Source organism: Nyctereutes procyonoides, unplaced genomic scaffold (assembly GCF_905146905.1).
Source record: "Nyctereutes procyonoides isolate TBG_1078 unplaced genomic scaffold, NYPRO_anot_genome, whole genome shotgun sequence".
NCBI classification, from domain to species: Eukaryota; Metazoa; Chordata; class Mammalia; order Carnivora; family Canidae; genus Nyctereutes; species Nyctereutes procyonoides.
The window spans coordinates 38,527,364-38,548,042 of record NW_026575052.1 but is presented as its reverse complement, the minus strand read 5'-3'; the positions used below and the strand labels follow the sequence as shown (position 1 = coordinate 38,548,042).

Below are 20,679 nucleotides of genomic sequence, written 5' to 3'. Positions count from 1 at the left end.
GATGAGTGGACTATGAAGCTATGAAAAGCTTTAAACTACTGGTCTATGATCAACTTCAATGTCCTCTCAAATATGAATATCATTTCTGCATGTGTAAAGAGCAGAAAAGTTTAGAAGTACTAAATTACTTAATTTACCAGCTTGTGTATTTATAAATTATTTATGATAATGCCTATTTCAGAGGATTATTGGAAGGAATTATATACGTTAAAGGATTACCAACTAGCACAAAGTACGGTAGATGGCTGGCACTCAACAAATTTTGGTCTTACTCATCTTTTTTCTATTTTTTTTCTTTAAAGCTATTTTCCCACTTTTTTGTTTTCTTTCTGCTCTTTTCTTCTAAATATTCTTCAGTCATTTCTATATTTCTACTTCCTCTATTTTCTATTCATTTTCTTTACCCAAGTTCATTCTTCCCTTATATCCTCATTTTATCTTCATTCAGAGTACAGGCCACATATTTCAAAGATGAGGGTTCTTCCACTCACTACGCAAGCACACGAACACCACACCATCACTCCCAAGTATATTAACTTTGAGTGTTGAAAAATTCTATCCAGAATCATTCTAAATGACAAAAAAAAAATCTATGGGAGTTATAAGAATTTATTTTCAAGGAGAATAAATTTCATTCATGGTAGTTTTAACAAAACCAAAACTCAGAAAAGATAAGCAAAAGAGGAAATACAAAAATAAACAGATTATACTGCAAAAGAAATCGTATTGTTTCAAACAATATTCTTCCTATATGAAACAAAGTGGTCATCCTCATTCTCAAAGAACCTAAACTGTTTGAAATTTATGTGACATAGCAATATATCTTAAAAAAAAACAACAGGAGAAAGACCTAATATAGATTTCTTTCCCTAATGAGTCCAGAAACATTAATCACCCAAGATGATTCAGGAAAAAAAGGATTGGAAAATATAAACACCTGTGATATGCTGCATTTGATCTGTGTCACCAGTGGAGACTAAAGATTGCATTTGTATATTATAAGTTGGAAGTCCTATGGTAACATATTTAATTTGGTCTAATATGGAGCCTCTAGGGTTTTCAATGGCAGTAGAACCATGCTTTTTTTTTTTTTTTTTTTTTTTAAGTAGCGGCTCCTGGAAATCATCACAATCTCTTGTTTAGAAATCCAATGGAGCTAATCATCACAAAAAAAAAAGCATCCTTTCAATTCATTCATCACTGAATCATTATAGAAGGCCCACTATGTGCCATGCCCTGGGATAATATGACATCAGTGAACAAATGAAAATTCCTGCCCTCACGGAGGTCACATGCTGATAGGGTAGAAGACAACACACTTAATAAATAAATATTATGTTAAGCTTGAAGGTGGCAAGGACTGTGAAGACTAAATAATGCAGCGAGATCAAGATTGTAATTTTAAAGGGAGTCAGGAGAGGCCTCAAAGAGATGGGAAAATTTGTGCAAAGCCTTGAACAAGACGGAAGACTGAGCCAGTGGATACCTTGATGAGAAAACTACCTCAGCAGACTTACAACCAGTAAAAATGCCCTTGAACAAGAACATGCCTGGCATGTTCTAGTATCAGCAGTGAGGCTAGTGTGGCTGATAGATTAAGAGACTAGAGTAATTGGATATGAAGTCAAGGAAATAATGGAAGCCCAGATTATGTACAATATTACAGCTGAATTGTGTCCATCCAAAATTCTCATGTTGAAGCCCTAATTTCCAGGACTTCAGAATGTGACTGTATTTGGAGATAGGTGCTTTAAAAGGTCATTTTAAAGGGGGACCATTAATATGGGCCCTAATCTGACTGATATCCTTGTAAGAGGAGGAAGTTAGGATGTAAAGACAGAGCAATGACCATGTGAGGATGCAGTGAGAAGGTGGGCATCTATATGCCCAGGAGAGAGGCCATCAGAAGAAACCAAATCTACCTACACCTTGACCTTGGACTTCCAGCCTCTAGAGTGCCTATGGTTTAAGCCACACAATCTGTGGTATTTTGTTATGGCAGCCCATTCTTCCTAACGTCACAAGACCAAGCCAAGTAAGTCCAAAACCAGGATCGCTTATTTCTTTTAATCTCCAGAGAATGAGGGATAGAAAGAAAGCTAAATCAACTAAGTTTCAGAAAGGAAGGAATATGTGCCAGCAAAAAAGAGACTCACCACTACTCCCATCCTTGGTTTGATGGGAAGAACAAATCTGTGATGACAGGAGTAAGGAGAGAACAGCTGAACCCTTAAAAATGTTCAATACTGGGTAGCCCCAGTGGCCCAGTGGTTTAGCACCACCTTCAGCCTGAGGTATGATCCTGGAGAACCGGAATCGAGTCCCACATCGGGCTCCCTGCATGGAGCCTGCTTCCCCCTCTGCCTGTGTCACTGCCTCTCTCTCTCTCTCTCTGTCTCTCTCTCTCTCTCTGTCTCTCTCTCTGTGTCATGAATAAATAAATAAAATCTTTAAAAAAAAGTGTTCAACACTACATGAGAGCTCATGTGAAGGACAAGATCCTATAGAACCTTATTCTTAGAGGCAGCCACAGGCCTGACCCTGAGACATATAGGCCTTCCCTCAAAGGCACAAACTTTCTGAAGGCTGAGGACAGGGGAAGACAGCTGAGCAACTGACTCCTTCATTAACCTTTATTATCTCCTCATTCTTCTTTTAATAACTGCTGAATCTGTAGTGATGTCACCCCTGTCATTTTTAATACTGGTAATTTGATTTGCCTATTTTTTTCTCCATCTATCCTGGCTATTAGGATATCAACATCATTAATCTTAAAGAATCAATTTTCATTAATTTCTGAATCAATTTTTTCTCTTTCTAGCCTAGTGATTTTTTTTCCTCCTTTGAGTTTGTTCCTTTTGGTTTCTTAAGGTAGAAGTTGGGGGTCATGGATTTGCGACATTTCTTCTTTTCTAATCCAGGCATCCAGCCCCCTAAATTTTTCCCAAAGTACCGACTCATGAGTCGGTAACTCATGAGTTACATATAAACAAACTTTTATATGTTGCCTGAACAATTCCAATTCATTCAAAAAGACTTAGCACTTTCTCTTCACATTTTTTCTTTGACCCATGGTGTATTCTTATCCTATGGTTACCTTAAGAAATTACCACAAACTTGGTGGCATAAAACAACAAAAATTTATTTTCTCACAGTTCGGGAGACCAAGACTCCAAAATGAGGGAATTGGCAAGGCCACACTTTCTCTGAAGCCTCCAGGTTCCACGTCTTGTCTCTTCCACCTTTTGGTGGCTTCTGCCTATAGAACTCTTCTTTGCCTCTATCTTCACAGCATCTTCTCCTCTTGTTCTCTTCTTTCCTTTATAAGGACATCTCTCACTGGGCTCAGGTCCACATGGATAATCCAAGAGTATCTCATCTCAATATCCTGAATGCTCAATTACATCTCCAAAGACCCTTTCCCAAATAAGGTTACATTCACAGGTTCCAGGAGTTAAGCGTGGACATACCATTTTGGTAAACACAGATCACCAAAGTACACATGGGTTATTCAGAAGTATGCCATTCAGTGTCAAGGTATTTGGGATCCTTCCAGGTATCATTCTATTATTGATTTTTCATTTAATTCCACTGTGCTATAACTATAATACTCTTAAATGTACTGAGGTTGATTTTGATGGCCCCAAAATATAATTTATCATTGTAAACGTCTTGTGTGAATTTGAAAGGAATGTATATTCTGCTGCTGGAATGCTCTAAAAATGTCATTAGGACAAGTTAATTGATTGTGTTTTTCAAGTCTTTTATATTCTTACCAATCTTCTATCTACTTATTTTGTCAGTTAATGAGAGAGGGATAGTGACATTTCTGACCATGATTATGAGTAAAATGTACTATATTATCATGTTTTCTAATATTATCTACATCTTGTGCCCACAGGTTAAATGATATCTACACAGATGGATACCTACTCTTCTGTCAGGAGTCTTGAACATCTTTTGTTCTATCTTAGTTCTACTTTTTTCTACAAATTCTGATTGATATGGGGGAGATATTTGATTCTGCAAAAATTTCAACTTCAGTTTTTACTCATACTTTAAAATTCAAAATATACTTTTTTCTTATAAGTGTTATAAATTATGTTTATGTTCTTGATTTCATAAGCTGTCTGCTCCAGATCATTTGGTGTAATTCTGCATACAATCAAAGCCACTTACAAAGCTTTGTGAAAGGTACTAAGTGCTCTACTAAAAAAGTTTTCGGTCTTAAATATTTAAATAGAAATGAGAAATCTGGTAACATTTTTTTCCCAAGTATCAGTTAGCAAATTCAAAAAGCAGATTATACTAATTACCATTACTGAGAAGTTATACATCATGAACTCAAATTTCTCTTTATGAGGCTTAATGTAGCTTAATGCTTTACCTCATGGGAATTACAATATGGAAAGGAGACATAAAAGATTTGGGTTGATTGGTTTATATCACATCAGTGCCTGCAAAATGCGCCAGGTCTCCCAGGGTATCTACACTGTCTGAATAATTCACCTCTGGGCTGTTGTTATATTTGAGGGAGGCAAATGAAAGTCCGTGAGCAGCCATCTATCCACAGAAAAGCAGCAGGCCAGGACTCCATGAATTTCCCACGTACTGAGTGAAGTTCACTATTAGAAAAAAAAAAGTCTTTCTCATATTAATCCAGTTCTAAGAAACCAGCTGAATGAGTACCTTAGAGTCTCAACATCAAAATACACAGGACCATCTATAACAACTAGCACCATGAATGGAGAGATGAAACATGAGCCAACAACACAATATGGTAAAACTGCAGTTTGGCATAGGAAACAAAATTCTGTTAAAACGGTCATGCAAAAGTACAGAATATCCCAGTTTGGGAACCTGATCATTATTTCTTTATTTATCATTACCTCTGGTTCAGGTGCTATGCGAGATAGTATGGGGGGGCACTAATATGACTACTAACTCATCTCCAAGACATTAAAAGTCAATTGGTGATAAAAATGAATAATGAAAGACAAGTTTGCCTGTATTGATGCTATTATAAAGTCTCTCAGTAGTAGGGTTATCACATGGGCAAGAGGTCACTGAGATAACCTCCTACCTAGGAAAGGGAACTTTCAGGTGGCACTTTTTAGGGACATTTTCTTTGGCCACCAGACTGTTCTCTAGAGTAATTGATGTGTATAGGCCTTATCTATAATATTGAAGTTTGAATTAAGATGCAAATGCATTATATGAGAAATAATTGTGTGATTTTCTTTTGGCTTAAGGTTTACAAAGCCTGGTGGTTCACTCTGAGATGGGCTCTGTCACAAAAAGGAGGCCTTAGGCCTTAGCGGCATTTCTCCAGGATAATCCAAGGCAACAGGACACCCTCCTCATCTGTGCCACAGCTGTGGCATCTTCAGAGATCAACCAAGGAAAATCTTTCTTCTGGATCCACACCAGACAGGTTTAACTGAAGATGCTTCTCCACCGTTAGGACATCCAAGAGTTGTGAGAATCACTAACACTTCACTCACCTTCCTTCCCATGTGTAAAGGGAAAAGGAGTTCCTGGCTTTTAATTTACCTTGGTGTTAGAAGCTTTCTTATCTGACACATTCAGAATATATAGTTAGCTGGTTTATCAAATAAATATACTGAAGTTAGGGATCTTTAAAAATAATATCTTAAACATTCTTTATAAAAATATTTATTTAAGAGTACACCATTTACTACTTCTTTGATGTAGGGCCGAGGCCTCTGTTTTATGTATAGATCTTCTAGTTAGATTTCTACATCCTGTTAAGCATATCCACTATGCATCATCCACCATTTCCAGTTTTTTTTTAATTTTTTTAATTTATTTATGATAGTCACAGAGAGAGAGAGAGAGGCAGAGACACAGGCAGAGGGAGAAGCAGGCTCCATGCACCGGGAGCCCGATGTGGGATTCGATCCCGGGTCTCCAGGATCGCGCCCTGGGCCAAAGGCAGGCGCCAAACCACTGCGCCACCCAGGGATCCCCCATTTCCAGTTTTGTTCTTTATAATAAAGCAAGAAAGTTAAAGACACCTGAGAAGTAACCTGACTTGAGAATCCTGCTATGATGCTTAGTCATTCACATTTTTCACAACCTTTGTGACTGGCTTACCCATACCTAACTCAAAAGCAATTTTTGTCTAGCAAAGTGACTAGCACTCTATTTTAGTTTTCATATAAACATTCCTCTTGTATACATTAGTTTACAGAATAATTTGTTATATAGTAAAATAACTAAGTACAACTGCCATCAACAGATTGGGGACTCGTGATAAACATACATACCACAAGGGGGGCCAAAATACACATTGATGTGCAAAAGAAGAGCCTTCTAGAGTGTCATAGACATTAGCATGTAGACTTTATGGAGGAAAGAGAGAGCATCAGTTGATCCAGGTAGCTGATTAACAGAAGATGGGATATGAGATATTCTGCTGTTAACTTCTTAAGCATTTGGCTTTTTGCAAAGGCCTACTTATTTAGAAAGGAAATAAAAGGAACCTACCTAAAGTTCCTCTCTACAATCAGAAAATCACCTTAATTAAAATACATAAATATAAATAAAAATTATAGAGAAAAAAACAGCGAATGCTGTCTGGATTTTAAAAATAAGAAAATGAAGTTTCAGAAAATAAAGGATGCAAAGGAGCAGCAGCAGAGGAAGACTTCTATCCCACAGCTCCTCTTCAAGAAAAAGCTTGTGTGACTCCAACACTACTAAAGTGAGCACAGAGATACGAGGTGCCAGCTCTAGTGTATTTCCACCCAAGTTCATAGACTCTCACATGCTGCCGCAACTTCTCAATGTCATCAACAACGAGGTGCACTAAAAATGACCTCAAACTTGGACAAGTGAATGGCACTGATAAACACAGGCCAGTGGACCACATGACTGACTTTGCATGTTTCTAAAACTGTTAAAATGCAAGGGCACCTGGGTGGCTCAGCCGGTTAAGCATTCGCCTTTGGCTCAGGTCATGATCTCAGGGTCCTGACACTGAATCCCCTGCATCAAGCTCCCTGATTATTGGGGGATCTGCTTCTCCCTCTCCCTCTGCCCCTTGACTCTGCTAGGGTTCTCTCTCAAATAAATAAACACAATCTTAAAAAAAAGGCTATTAAAATGCAGTCATCAGATTCCAAGATTTGAAAAGCATTTTGAAATGCCTCATAGTGCATGTGTAAAAGGGACAGACTGATTTCTTTCTGGCCAAAAAGCTTTGATGGAATAGTGTCGAGGAAGGAATTTTGGTTGGCCAACTTCAGGTAAACAGGATGCTCATTTAATACTCCACTTGCTCTTCCCCCTTACCATGAGTTCAGGCATGGCTACAATCAATCTGTGTCACAACAACCCAGAAAACATGGTAATTCTTAAAAATGCCATAGGAACTATTTAAGAACTAGTAGTAGTCTGTGACAATGACAGAGGGGATATATACACACTCTAGAAGAAGCTATACAATTATACCATTCCCATGACATGTGATAAGCAATGATGGATATTTAAGTATGTTTTCCAAAGATATCAACATTCTCAAATACCATTTATGATGATGAAACCAAGTCACGGCTCATTTTTCTTATATTTCATCTCCACAGATGTTCTTACTCTAAAACTATACAGACACTTGCTTACATAAAATAAAACATCATAAATTACAACTCGGCTAAGATGTGTGTCAGAACACCTGCAAATGATACTTCTGTAGAAATCATCACAGCATAATTTCATGTAGCCACTAAGTAATTCATCACTGATTATTTTTGAAACTTCAGTCCATTACACTGACTACCATTATAATATTTAACCATGAAATGTTTGCCTTCATTTTTATTCATATACTTCATGGACCATTTACTGTCAGCTATAAAATCATTTGAAAGGTAATTGACTTTACAGCTGAGAAAAATAAGAAGCCTCCTAAACAATCTCAGAATATTGACTTAGTGTCATATAGGTAGGGATGAACTTAAATTGAATGTGAAATTGGGTAAAGGTGACTTTTTTTTTAACAAGCACTTTTCAAAAAAATAAATGAACAGAGTAGCTTGCTGATGTTCAGCTGTCCCTTCCCTTAATAATAAGCTTTTTAATAATAAAAAGCTTAGCCACAGAGGGATGAGAAAGTTAAAATGCCTGAGAGTGTTCATAGTTCAAGAAACAATTTAGTGTCAAGAGTGGCTTCAACTCAAACACTCGCCATCACTGGTCATCACGAGACAACTTTAGAAACTGCACAAGATAGGATTAGGGAGGTGGATGGTGCATAAGGATGGGATACTTTATCCCACAGACATGCCTTCAACAAGATATGTTTTATTTTCTGAGAAATACAAAACATGATTACATTCCTAAAGTCTTTAATGCCCACTCTGTGTGTAAGGCACCATTCTGGATACCACAAAGTAATGCAAAGATGATAAAAACCTAATTTTGTGGCCTTCAAGAACTTAAGGTCTAGAGAGAAGATAAATACATGAATAATTTTAGTACAAAGCTTGTACTAAAAGGACTACAAACAACAACAATAACAAGAATGCACCCTCAGCTGGATTATGCAACTCACATAGCTGCTAGCTGGGCTGAGGAGTGAAAGAACCCAGATCATCCTGGAGCTCTGTGTAGGAAAGGCGCCCCCTTCAGGCATGAAAGCACCAAGGGCCGCCTTTAGCTTATATTTGTACAATGATTCTGTGGGTTCTCTTCAAAGATAGAACTAAAGTTCTTATTTATCCCATGCTCCAAGCACTTAGTGTCTGGTACGTGGGAGGCAATCAATAAATGTAGAATACAAAACTTAGTAAATTTAATTCCTTCAATCTAGAATGGGCCACTCTTTCCTTTTTCACTACACACACTCAGATTTTTAAATATAAAAATCCTACCCAGCTCAAATGCCTTGCTTACAGCAGTATCTAATCTTGCCTCATTTTCCCACCCTACAGGAAATTTTTATTCTTTCCCTGGATGTTTCTATCATTCATATCCCTCCGGCCTCTAAAATGGTTTCAAATGGATGAATTCCTAAATCAGTTATTGCCCATAGCCTTCATTGGCCAACCTCTAGGTATTCTATGTGATTATTGCTATTTGTGTACCTTTCCTTTATGTGTAAGCTCCTAGAGGGAGAGGTCTGACTCTATCACCCCATGTAGGAGGCCTTCAGCATTCTAAGGGAGCATATGTTTGTTGGTTTAGCAAGAACTTTTTCTGCATCAATAATGTGCCTGACACTAAACAAAATTTTAATTAAATGAAGTTCTATTTCTAGAAGTAATAGAAATATTCCAATGGAATAGGGTCTACTTCTACAACCTTGTGTCCTGCTAACACTGTGCTGTGTTTCCTCAAAGACTACTGACACTCAGGACGTCCTGACACTAACTACTCCATGTATACTTTTTCTCTCAAACTGCCAAGCACCATTTTCCTCTCATCAGTCTTCTTCCAGGATAACATCATAAATGGCATGGATCCTTCATCTCTATCTTACATGAAATACACTTAGAGTAAGAGATTAAATGATGGCCTACTCCATAATGCTGGACAACTTCTACTTTTGACCTCCAAAATCCCGCTACACATTTATGAGTTTTCGTCAGTCCCCAGGGAGGAGATTCCTTGATTAAAATGCAAATGTGCTTTCTTAACTCCAGAAGTTGCAGGTTTCTTTATTTGGTCTTCCATAGCTCAAACAAAACAAAAACAAAATGAAAAGTGCATTAAAGGCACAACTTTTAGCACATTGCTAGGAACATAGGAAGAATTGGGCTAAAGATAGTTAATTGGTAAAACATATATGCAAAGAAGTGTTCTAACTATGTAACTGGGAATGCTGTTTCAGAGACCACCCTCATGTACTCAGAGATTTCAAAACCCAACACTCAGAAAAGTTTATTTCAAAAAGTTTGTCATGTTGAGGAGTCTATAGCTAGCATTTTATGTTTTAATTTTGAAGTTTCTCATTTATAAGGAATCGTTCATATTTTCTCCAGAGAGCATAAAGTATTTTTGTTACTTTCAATCCCACATCAAATTGATTTTATTCTTGACACTGCAACCGTAATTGCAACTAGAACATTGAGGATCACAATGGGATAGGAGTATTTCACTAGAGCATTTCATAGTCACCAGATAATGTCACATATGTACCTTGTATTTCTGAGAATTCATTCCACAGAATCATCTTATGGATTGCTAATTTCATAATAAACTAAAGCCGCTGATTTACCTAAGAGAAAACATACAAGCAACATGTATAATTATATTTGAATCAATAGCTGCTAGGCCTACTAAAATCTTCCCCCTGACTCACATCGAAGACACACACTATATCACTAGGTTTCTGCAACTAAAAGAAGATTCTTCTAAATGCGTACAATCTAATAATCAGTCATCTTACTTTCATGTCTTTCTACAGTGAGGTTTCACAAAAAAACGTTTTAGAAACGTTTATGTTAAAATTTGTCGGTTACTGAAAATGCTGACAAAATCCAATGTAGACTGTGTCAGAAACTCCTCAAAGACCCAAAGAAACATAAAAGCATGCAAAGTCCATTAGAACTGCATTAAATGTGTCCACAGAAGCTCGAAATAAGCATGACATGCTGCCTTAATTGAAAAAAAAAAACCTGGCATAAATTTCAGAAGATTTGAGTGATCTAGAAATGATTATAACCTCTCACCATCTGTCTCTTCTAATATCTCCATTCCTAAATTCTGTTCTGTTTTTCTCATGACAGCCCCAAAGTAGAGAGCCTGCTTCGAAGGTTATCAGTTATTTCCCCAACCCTGTATGGCAGACTTCCCTACTACTAAAATAGCAATAAAAAATAACTCTTGCCTACCAATTACTGAGATGGTTATAGAATCTCCTATTGGACCATCCTCTAGTTAAATGTTTAAAACTCAATTAAAATGCAAATTAACAGTAGACAATGCAGCAGTTATGGCTACAGCATGACAAGAGAAAAAAGTCAGCTCCATAAAAGAATGCAAATTTTTGGAACTGTAATTAAATGTGTAGTTATTTCCATTTTCAGAACTTTTTATGGCCTGAAAAGGATGAGAAAACCCCAGCTAAAATAGTGTTTCCAATTCATCCAAAAAAATGTCACTTTAGAGAGACCACAATTTTGGCATTACATCTTTTAATTTAATGCCACTGAATTTACTTTTAGGTGTGTTAATGTACCGAAACTCTCTGAATTCTTTTGGGAAAAATGAATAGCACTTGGTATAGTAATTTACTAATGAAGAAGAAACATGTCTCTTAATATGTTTACAGATGATCGTTGAATCATAAAGTGACCTGTATCTGCCCGTCTCATATGTATGAGTCAGATGATATCTATTAGTGACTTTAGTAAAACACACTGCATAGAGAACTTATGCTTATTTTATCTGGCTGGCCATTTCACAGGACAGTGGCCCAGGGACAGGTGGGGTGGAAGGAAGTGAAATATAAACCAGAGAAGACCAGGGGTGCCTGGGTGGCTCAGTTGGTTGAGCATTTGACTCCTGATCTTCGCTTGAGTCTTAATCTCTGGGTCGTGAGTTCAAACCCCACATTGGGCTCCACATTGGCCATGGAGCCTACTTTAAAAAAAAAAGAGAGAAAGAGAGAGAGAGGGAGGAATTGGGAGAGGGAGAGAGAGAGAGAGAGAGAGAGAGAGAGAGAGAGAGAGAGAGAGAGAGAGAGAGAGAAAGCCAAAAGCAATAAGAATATAAAGGAAGGACAAAGTACCAGAGGGAATCATATGAGAAGCAGATAATTATAAATCATAACAGAATGGAGACTGAATCACATTCTGAAGAATTCAAGGAGACAAGTATGAGCAAGGAAAAGAAGAGATTGACGACTGGTGATTATTAAGAAATAACACACCTAATAAGAAATGACTGTGGAAGAGCAGAAAAAATTAATGGTTTGTCAAAACAGAATAACCCATATTTGAAAAAAGCTATACATTCACATGCAAAAGTATACATATAGAATGACTAATGGGAGAGTATATAGACACAAACCAAAGACATAATGATTTATTTAAAATGTTATTTCTCCCTATGTATTCATGGTTACAAAAAAAGAAAGCACAGACTAACAACACAAACAGAAAAATAATAAGTGCTGTAACTTAAGGAAAGAGGCCTGAATGTTTGCTAAAGAACAAAATGTTCCACACTGTCTTGAAGGGATGTGAGGAAGAATCAGAAATTGTTAGCATCCTGTTGCTGGGTCTCCCGCTGGTCCAAAGAGCAGCATCTTTAATGAGCAATGACCTGGGTACTGACTCAACATCTTGACATGGCCACAAACCATCTTGACATTGCCAACCTCCATTAGAGTCTAGTAATATTGGTTCCAGTCTTGTATATTTTCAGGGAAGGAGGAAACACGTTAATCATCTGCTTTCTTCAGCTGTAGTTTAAAGCAATGACAGTCCAAAAATAAAAGCCAACTATATGCCACTGATTAATTATCAAACTACTCATGCGATCTCCTATTCAGGTAATATCAGTGTAAGATTTCAATTGCCCATGGAGTTCTTTGCACAAAATAATCAGTGTCAAAGATTATCACTTGATTCCATAGAAAAATTTATTTCTCTGAATTAAAAACAAAAAATAGAATTAAAAATACCTATACACAAAAAAACTGTTATGAGAGATAAGAATAAAATCCTTAGACAAAGAAGAGATCATGCTAATCATTAAGAAAATCCTAAAACCCTGAAAGACAAAGGCATGAACATCAGGTTTCTAAATTTCATCCTCATAAGTCATCTAAGACATGCAAACTAAAGCAATCATCTCCATCTAAAATCACAAAACCAGAGATAATAGTAAGTTTGGCAAGTGGACAATGAGACAAGCATACCTATATATCTCTACTGATAGAAAACTGCCATTTTGGAAAGCAATTTGGAAGAGTGTTTGACCTGGCAGTTTCACAGCTGGGAATCTATTCTAAGGGAATATTCCAAAATGCAGATAAAAATGTTTGCACACAGATTTTCCCTAAAGAAATGTATATTATATAAGTGTCCAACAGTGAAAGAATGATTAATTATGATATGCTCCTATTGCACAGACAGCATTTTTAGCTATGCAGGAAAACATTTCAATAAATGCTAAGTAGAATAACAGGATTCAACATTTTACATTAGGTAGGCATCACACACATGGTGTGTGTTCAGGTCTCTACCCACCCACACACACACATAGAAAATCACATATTGACATATTGAAGTAACAATCTCTATAAAGACATATCATTTTTCTTTTTTTTGACATATTTTTTCATATCATCTTTTCATCTCTTCATCATTCAAGGAATAAAATTTTCTCAGGAAAGCTGTTGAACTATTCCTTCAGCTACCCTAGTTGAAGAGTGATTAAAAAGATTCCTGAACATTGACTACCACTTGACATTGATTTTTTTCTTAAAATATTAAGCAGACAAATGGAATTCCTGCACTCATTTTTAGTATGTAATTATATGACAATATGTTTATGTGATGCTTTGGAAAAGGCAGTAATAAATCCAAATACAAAATCACAACAGAAGAGTTTTCCAAGATAAAAGAAAAAAAATGTCAACATTTGGAGAATTATTAAAATTGAGGAATGTGATTTTAATTAAATTATATCTAATTCTGCCTCTTTTCTAAGTCAATTTCTAACTTTGAAAATATAACTCTAAGTAGTTCTATTAAAATGGACTTCTTGAGGTCAAATGGTATCTTTTTAAAATTTTAGTTGTTTAGAAATATTATAATCTGTACAATTATAATTTATCACATTTATTAGTTTTTATTCTTTGATGCTACCTACATTTCCTCATTTTTATATTTATCCTCAACAATTGTTTTAAACATAAAAAGCTAAATTCAGAGCCAGGTGACTATTTCCATTTGATTAAAAAAGACCCTGATCTCTAGGGCACCTGGTGGCTCTTGATTTCAGCTCAGGTCATGATCCTGAGATCATGAAATAGATTCACACTTTGGGCTCCTAGCTGAGCATGAAGTCTGCCAGGGATTCTCTTTTCCCTCTCTCTCTGCCCCTCCCCGCTTTTACTTTCTGTCACTCTCTCTTAAAAAAAAAAAAGCCCTGATTGAGTAATAGGTGCCTTAATAAATATGGACTGAAGGGCAGTCTGGGTGACTCAGCGGTTTACTGCTGCCTTCAGCCCAGGGCATGATCCTGGAGACCCAGGATCGAGTCCCATGTCGGGCTCCCTGCATGGAGCCTGCTTCTCCCTCTGCCTTTGTCTCTGCCTCTCTCTCTCTCCCTCCTCTCTGTGTATTCTCATGAATATATAAAATCTTTAAAAATAAATCAATAAATAAGGACTGAAATGTTAAAAATACTACATAATTTTTGGTTCTTAAACAATGAAGAACTCAAATGTTTCTACCATTATTTTCAATGTTCTAAATGTTCTCAATGTTTCTAGCATTACTTCAGAGTTAAGGCAAATTATCAAAAGCTGAAATTTGTTCAAATATTTTTCTAGGAAAATTTGAAACAGAGCAAAGAAGAATACACTTTTATACATGTTGTCCTTGCACAGGGGCCATGCTAACCTTCTCTATATCATTCCAACTTTAATATATGCTGCCAAAGCGAGCGTGGCTACACTTCTATAAAATGAGGAGTATTCTTATCTCCAATGCAGCTGTTAACATTTTTAAATGTTCAAGTAAATGACAATGCAAAATAGACTCATAAATCCCGATAGTGTAATTGTGCCATATAGGAACACCGATGTAACTCACATTGTCCTGACAACATACAACATTTTCATCTCCTTAGAACGTTCTCTCAAGTCTCATTCCATCTATCTTACTTCACAGAGGCAATTATCATTTTTTTTAAAGTTACATTGGTTTTGGTCTAGAACTTCCTGAAAATGACGTAAGATGTATTGGTTCTTTTGCTCAGCATTGTATAAGACTCATCCATGTTGTTTTGAGTATCAATAGCTCATTCATTTTTACCGCTGAGTAGTACTCCATTGTACAACTATACCAAAATGGGTTTATTCATTTTCCTGTTGATAAATGTGTGAGCTGATTCCGGTTCAGGGCTATAATGAATAAAACTGCTACAATCAATCTTAACAAGTCATTCTTACACATGAATTTGTATTTCTTCTGGGTAAACTTTAATCTTAAGCACAGACCTCTTTCCAAATTAGTTTTACCATTTAATATCTGTACCAGCAATGTAGGAGAGAGAGTTCAGTGGCTCTAATCTTCACCAACATTTGGGTTTGATATTTTTAATTGTGGCCATGCTAGTGGGTGTATAATATTATTTCAATATCCTTATAAATACATTTCCTTGAAGGTTAAAAATATTAAGCACTCTTTACTGTGTTCACTGACCATTCATATATGTATCTCTGTAAAGTGTTCATTGACATACTTTGAAAATTTTTATCTTTTTCTTATTGAGTACAGAGTTCTTTTTTATGTAACAATGATCTGATGCTTTGTCAGACATACTTTACAAATATTTTCAGTTTTTTGGTATGCTTACTCATTTACTTAATTTTGTATTTAATGATCAGTCTAATACATCAATTTTATGGTCATTATTTTCTAATATATCAATTTTATGGTTATTATTTTCTGCATCTTATTAAAGAAATATTGGCCTACTCTTGTCTTAGTTCAGGTTGGTCTAACAAAATACCAGAGAATGAGTAGCTTATAAACAACAGAAATTTCTCACTGTTCTAGAGGTGGGTAAGTACGAGATGAAAGTGCTAGAAGATTGAGTGTCCAGTGAGGGTCTGCTTCCTTTTCATAGGCAGCTATCTCTTGGCTGTGTTCTCACACATGACAGAAGAGGAGAATTATGGTCTCTTCAGCCTCTTAGAATGGCACTAATCCCGTTTATGATGGCTCCACCTTCAGGACCTAATCTCCCAAGGGCCGAACCTCCTAAAACCATTACATTTAGGGTTATATTTTAATATATGAATTTTTGGAGGACACAAACATACTACCCGTCTTGACCACCAATTTGAAAAATATTATCCTACATTTTCTTCTAGTGTTTCTTCTTACATCTGTGACTATGAATTAATTTTTGTTTATGACTTGAAGTAGGAGTGAAGATTCATTTTTTTTCCCATATGCATATACAATTGTCCCAAGACTGTCTGTAAATAACACTTTGCATTCCCTCTGTTAACTGTTTTGATATCTTGAAAAAATCAATTTATTATATAAATATGTCTATTTCTGAATTATATTCTGTTCTCTTTACATGTCTATACCTTCATCAGAATCTCACCATCTTAATCACTATACTTTTATATAAAGTCTAGAGTCAAGTAGAACTTTTTCAAGATTATTTTAACTACTCTAGATTCTTTCCTTTTTCATATAAATTTCAAGATAAGCTTGTCAATTCTAATGACATAAAAGCCTCCTGAGATGAAAATTAAGATTTCAATCCAGAGATTAATTCAGGGAAAACTGACATTTAACAATACTGAGTCCTCCAATCCACAAACATGGTATTTCTGTCCATTTATTTAGGTCTGCTTTCATTTCTCTCAGTAATACCTTGTAGTTTTCTGTGTAGAGTTTCTGCTCATGTTTTATTGAATTTACTTCTAAATATTTTATTTTTCGATGCTACTATAAATGGAATTTTAAATTTTTACTTACAACTGTATATTGCAAGTATTTATAAATAAAATGAATTCAGACAGACTTGAATTCTGAAACCCCCCTCACTTATCAGTTCAAGTCACTTCCTCTGAAATTATTCCTTATGATTACCGATGTGCATTTTCCTGTCACCCATGAATAAAGAGCACTTTATTTTTTTTCCTTTCCAAACTATGCCTTTTAATTCTCTTCTCGCAAAGTTGCACTGGCTAGGAGCTCTAGTGAAATAGCGAACAGAAAGAAATAAGACGAAAGCTATTGTTGTGTTCCTAGTCTTAGGGGGAGAACACTCTTTCACCTTTAAGTACAATGTTATCTATAGGCTTGAACAATGTTTTCTGTTGTTGTTTAGAGAGGATTTTATCAAATATTCCTACAGATAATTCTTTATTGGGGTGCAGGTGTCCTGTCCTTTGGAGGATGTTAGTGGCATTCCTGGTTTCTACCAACTAGACAGTAGTAATACCGTCTCCTCATTGTCACAACCAAAAAATGCCTCCAAACATTTGTGCTGGGGTCAAAACTGCCCTTGTTTGAGAACCACTGAGTTAAACTGAGGCAGTAGGTAAGACATGGGAAAACGTAGTTCACTTCATCAGAGCAATCTTTAGTTAGCTCACAAAAGGATGCTTGTGTTTTCCGAACTGCATGCTCAGTTGCTTGAGTCCACTGTCTACTTATACCTGTCAGCCCATTAAGAGAGGATCTGACCATTATTCTAGTTGCTATGCCTATACAGAACCCCAACACTGAGCTTCAGGTCCCCCAAGATACGGCAGTATTTCCCTGGGGAGGGAGTATTCTTAGGCCTCCAGGCTTTCCAGGTCCCTCACAGATGGCAAAGAATGACAACAGTCTTATCTACCTCTCCATTGTTTATTTTTTTCTTGAAGAGTCAGAGCCAAGGCCTTGAGGAATTTTCTCACCTTCAATGAAAGTGATCATTCTTTAAAATGACTCAGTTAATTCGCTTTTTAAAGAGCCATATTCTCTTTCTCTTTCATTCTCTCACTCTCCTCTCCCTCTCTCCTTCTTTTTCTAGTGTCATAAATGCTTTTCAAATTTAACAAACTGTAACAAACTAGATGACCTGCACAGTGACCAATGTTTCCAATCTCTTTGATACATGCTATTGCAAAGGTCTGAGTGTCTCTGCCTCCCTCTGTCTCTCCTGAATAAACAGAATCTTAATAAAAAGAAAAAAAGGTAGTAAAAGCTACAGCATGGAGAAATAGAAATCTTTAGAGTTTTCTAAAATTCACTAGGAATTGAACTGGTTAACATAGATGGGGACACAGTACTCTATGAAACTTTAAGTGCCGTGAATGAAAAATAAGTAGTTAGATGGAAATTAACGTGTCTAGAAGCACAGCATAGGGTCCACATATGTTAGAAATCTGAACACTGTTTCAAATGCATCACCAAAATGATGTTTTTAACTACTCTGTCTTCTGGGAAAATTATTTTCCAGGAGATTGTACCTCCCATTGTGTAATGAAAATAAGGTTGCAATTATTGAAATACACCTCATAAGAAAGTTGCCGATATTATTCTATAACCAAGGTCAATAGGTTCACTTTCATATAGATGGCCAGAGCAGGATTAATTGTCAGAGAACTTCTATGCCGAGCCGCTTATGCAGAAAATGCCAATAATAAGATTCTATTGTGGAAATTTTAACACAATCTAGCTTCAATGTATGCTTAATTGGGCATATCCAGGGAAGACACATCTTCAAGATGTTCCACGTGTGAAGCCCACTCAATAGCAAATGGCTCATTTATATGGATGTGATTAACAAACTGCCAAGGCATTCAGCTATAAAGTAAGGTTTCCAGCCAGTTCAAATGTATATTCAAAATAACATACTCCTTAGAGTATCAAGCTCTTTCTGTATCTGAATTCCAGATAATCCCTCCCCTGCAAAAACTATGAATTCTTTATTTGGCCATGGTTTATATGTCACTGGACAATCTTTTGTTATCTTTCTTCAACAAACATCTACCAATAAAACACAAGCAAATTATAGGCAAAATCTCAATGAAGTGATTAGGTACCAAAAATTCATTTGCTTTCAATGTGTTATTTTTCCTTAATGTCTCCTGTTTATTACTAACTGCCTCCCAATCAACTAACATGAATGTGTTTATCTAAAAGGTCAGAGAACTTACCTTCATAGCCATTTAGAAGAAAAAAAAATCTTCCCACTTGTTCAAAAATGACATATAAATACATTCCTAAAGCAATTGCTAACAAATGTATTCCTCTCCAATTTGATTTTGAAAAAAAATACACAACTGAAAATTACACACAGAGAATACTTAAAATAAATCATAACTACAGAACAACAATTACTATATCTGGATATATAATTAGGTGACTAATTATTTTGAAAATGCAATTGCACACTCTAATAGATATTCAATAACCTCCACCATTATCCCTCCTACTCCAACCCCTCAACTTCTTCCTGTGTTTTTCATGTCAATTTTAACTCACATATCATCTTTTTCCTCTATTAAGAACAATTTGTTGAATGGTTTCATCTCTTTAATACATGCAATTCAATTACATCTTCTTGTTAATATATCTAACAGTGAAGATGACTTGTGCAAATTGTCTGACCCTTTTATCTTCTACCTGTGTGACCTTTGCAGTCAGTGGTATAAAGGAAATTCTTGTTCTCTAATTGTGTCATCTATCACAATAAGAAAAATATACCACAAAGATGGAAGACTAGGGAATATATTACAGTGGATTCAAAAACAATGCAACTCTGTTACATTTATCTGGGATTGAGGATGCCATGTAACATTTCTCCTTGGAGTACCAAAGAATCAGACCAGGGGAGTTGATAGAAGCTCAAAATGCAAGCGAGTGGGAAGTAGCTTAAATAAAGATTGTCAGAAATGGTAATTAAAATGGAAATTATGTCCACTAAATTATAAACCAAACCCTGAAGTTTTCACCACAATTATGGTAGAAAAGGATCTTAACAAGGAAAATCCGCTCAGCCTTTATATCACTCAAAATTGAATAGAAAAAAATATTTTTCAAGCATTTCCAGGGAAAGAGAATACTGTTCCAAAAATTCAAAGCAAACCACTGAAAAATCTCTTACTGCAGAATCCAAAAGAAAATTTCAGAAAACAATTTGACATCCTATTTTGGACAAAGGAAACAGGGTGAAATGAAGAGAATTCCAGGCAAGATAAAAAAAAAAGTCAATAGTGTGAAATGAGAAGAAGAAAGCATATTATAAACAACAACAACAACTATAAAGAAACTAAAAAAAAAAAGAGTAAAAGAACTGATACTGAAGGTGGTAGATTTAATCATTAACTGTTCTAGAAGATCTCAGAGGGAGAAACAAAAAGGAAACTGTGGTAGAAAAGAAACTGAAAAATAAAGACTAGAGAGTTAACATGCACTAATCCATGTTTCTAGAAGAGAAGCCAGAGAAATAGGAACCACCATCAAAAATATAGTCTTAGAAAATCTTGATCTCAGAAAGACAAGTTACATGGCTTCAGGAAAAATATAAATGAGTAAAGATCTAAAACTTAATAAAACTGAAAACTTTAGATTAATAAATATGGTGGGGAGGGGAATCCTGCAAGATTCTAGGCAAAATTAAATATGCCTACAAAAATAATTAAATATGCTAGTTTGGTGACAACGTCAACATAGCTGAATGAGAGTTTTCTATGGTCTTCCTCCCAAAAAATACCAATTTTGAAAATAAACTAGGGATGAAAGAACCTTTGTGAAAGTTTGGGAGTCCAGTGGAGAAGATTTAGCACACAGCTAGAGAAAAAAAAATTAGAGATCGGACACACTGAAAAGGTAAGAGGAACAGTTTCACTTTCCCCACATCACTGCTCCCTCAGTGCAAAGTGAGTATAACTCCACGTCATGAGAGAATTTCTGAGCCCATGATCTCTCCCATAGAGCAATGTGACAGTATATGAGCACC

At 35.9% G+C, this 20,679-nt stretch overlaps 1 protein-coding gene and 1 non-coding gene across 2 annotated transcripts in view; both read right to left on the bottom strand.

The window, feature by feature from the left end:
• PDE4D (phosphodiesterase 4D) overlaps positions 1-20,679 on the bottom strand; it is a 1,377,381-nt gene that overhangs the window by 1,181,396 nt on the left and 175,306 nt on the right. The gene's annotated exons all lie outside the window — the stretch shown is intronic.
• Positions 14,543-14,645, bottom strand: LOC129514375 (U6 spliceosomal RNA). The gene has a single exon (XR_008665431.1). It is a non-coding gene; the product is annotated as a U6 spliceosomal RNA (small nuclear RNA).